At 48.5% G+C, this 2326-nt stretch overlaps 1 pseudogene; it reads left to right on the forward strand.

Annotated features, from left to right (window-relative positions):
* Positions 1 to 54: 54 nt before the first annotated feature.
* Positions 55 to 394, forward strand: LOC104628047 (annotated as a pseudogene).
* Positions 395 to 2326: the final 1932 nt, after the last annotated feature.

Below are 2326 nucleotides of genomic sequence, written 5' to 3' on the forward strand. Positions count from 1 at the left end.
CCGGTGCCTTTCCCGAGAGCTCTAATGATTCTCCTTTTGTTTCTCAAACTGCAGCCGAACCTCTTGAAGCCATTCTCACTGATGACGAACCTGAACATGGCACATTGGGAGCTCCGGAAGGGGACCACGACCTCCTCACTTGTGGCCAGTGTCAGATGAACTTCCCGTTGGGGGACATTCTTATTTTTATTGAGCACAAACGGAAACAATGCAATGGCAGTCTCTGCTTAGAGAAGGCTGTGGATAAGCCACCTTCACCCTCACCAAGTGAGCTGAAAAAAGCATCCAATCCCGTGGAGGTTGGCATCCAGGTTACGCCAGAGGATGACGATTGTTTATCAACGTCATCTAGAGGAATTTGCCCTAAACAGGAACATATAGCAGGTAAATTAAAGTGGGGAGAAGTGTTTGCGACTTTCTTTTCGTTTCAGTTGCAACGTAGCGTGTTCGCAGTTGTAAACTGCCGTGTCTGTCTCTCTGTTCTGCTCGCCGTGACGGCCGACGTGTTAAATACCCTGCCTTTGGTTAGTGGTGAGCGCAGGACCGGTATTTCCTAGTGCCTGCGCAGAGGCAGGATCAACAGGCACGTGCCGTGCCAGCCGGTATTTCTAACGGTATTGTTTGAGGCTGCTCTTGTGATTTGCCTGTATTGTAGTCACCGTCTCCCGGTGTCTCGCCTGCCGTAGCGCTGCAGGAGGGGATTTCAGAGCCTGCCGCGCGATAAAGCGAGGAGCTTTTGAGGCTGTGGCAAAGTCAGGGGTGAAAGAGTTAACCGAGCATCAGCCAGCCTTGGTTCCATATTGGCTGTCAGCGTATGGACTGTAATTAAACACAGCCCCATGGCAAAGTGACACCACCGACCTTGACTTTAAGATGCCATTTTCGACTGGCCAGGCCAGAGTAGAGAGGGCAGTTGCTGAAGCGCACAGACATGCTTATTCGAAAAGTTTAAGGGCATGTTGGAAATTTCAAAAGGTTGGTTTGACAGGAAAGGCCGCTCTCTGCAGCCTGCCTCCTCAGCCAAATGATAAATGCTTCGCTGTGCTCTCTCTTGTCTCTGATGTGGTTTTGACAGATGTATCTTGATTTTGTTTGCGGTTTACACAACCACATGTCAGCCGTACAAATGTCCAAGGCAGAGTTCTGTTTTGTGCAGCAAACAATATGAAATGTAATTTTTTAAAAAAAGGGTAAATAATTCCATTTCTTAGCATAATTTTTTGTATTTTTTTTTTTTTAAATCGGAAAGCCATTTGCCATGCAGATATTTTCACAAATGAGGTTAAAAGAATAGAGTGTACTATGTGAAAGAAAAGCCCTGGGAGTATAACAAGGCATGCTCTGCTTTTAAAATCCTGCTAGTAAACAAGAGTACTACCCATTTGCAGCGAGCGTTGCGAATCACTTCAAACCACGCCAATACTACCAGTTGAAAAAGGCGAGACCGCAGCGTATCGATGCCAACAAATGCCTGAACCCGTTTCAAACCCCCTTCCCAGCGATGTTTGGGATGTGGCACGGCCAGTACCTCACTTTGGGGAGCCCACAGGACCGCCTGGGGTTGTCAGAGGCGCAGTACATCATCACATTACGTGCTGGAGCTTGTCTTGGGCTCGCTTTGGCCACAAAGTTAAACCATAATAGGGCAGTAGGCGCTGGGAGGTTCAGGGCGATACTCCCGCAGCCTCCCTGGCCTCCAAACCGGCCGGCAAATCACACTGGAGAGCTGTAGTTTTGAAGGTTTTGCGGTGGCAGCAAATATGTATTGGCGCGCGCGCGTCTCCGCACATACGGGTGTATATATGTGCAAAGCCATGTGCGTACGCATGCGTACGTAATGTGATTGAATATATACTAGTTCTGCAGAGTAATAGGTATTACTTTGAGTACGTGTATATATGTATGTTTAAGAGGAAGCAGAGGCTCAGCTACTGCTAGGCTACATTTTGAGAGAGACTTAAAAAAACGCAGTAATTCCACATATTGCACTTCCCAGCCACGGATGTTAAAGGTGGTGGGGTTTTTTTTTCCCTAGAGTGGTAGAGGACAGTGCCCATTTCCATGTGCTGCCTGCGATCTGACGGAAAACGAGCAGAAGCATAGGCCGTGATTAATGAAGCGGGAGCCTGGCGGAAGGGGTTTGTAGTCTTCCGAGCTCTGGAGCCATACTAAATCACCAAATATGGAGGAGCGGCAGTATGATGTAACGCTGTATTTACGTACGGCGCCGCTCTGTTGAAAAGACAAAACACAGTGTCTGTCAAGCAAGAATTAAACCCGCTCTCCTCCCCGTGGCCCCATATCGGTCCCTTGGCCGGAGGGACGG

The sequence above is a fragment of the Phaethon lepturus genome, unplaced genomic scaffold, assembly GCF_000687285.1.
Source record: "Phaethon lepturus isolate BGI_N335 unplaced genomic scaffold, ASM68728v1 scaffold42781, whole genome shotgun sequence".
NCBI classification, from domain to species: Eukaryota; Metazoa; Chordata; class Aves; order Phaethontiformes; family Phaethontidae; genus Phaethon; species Phaethon lepturus.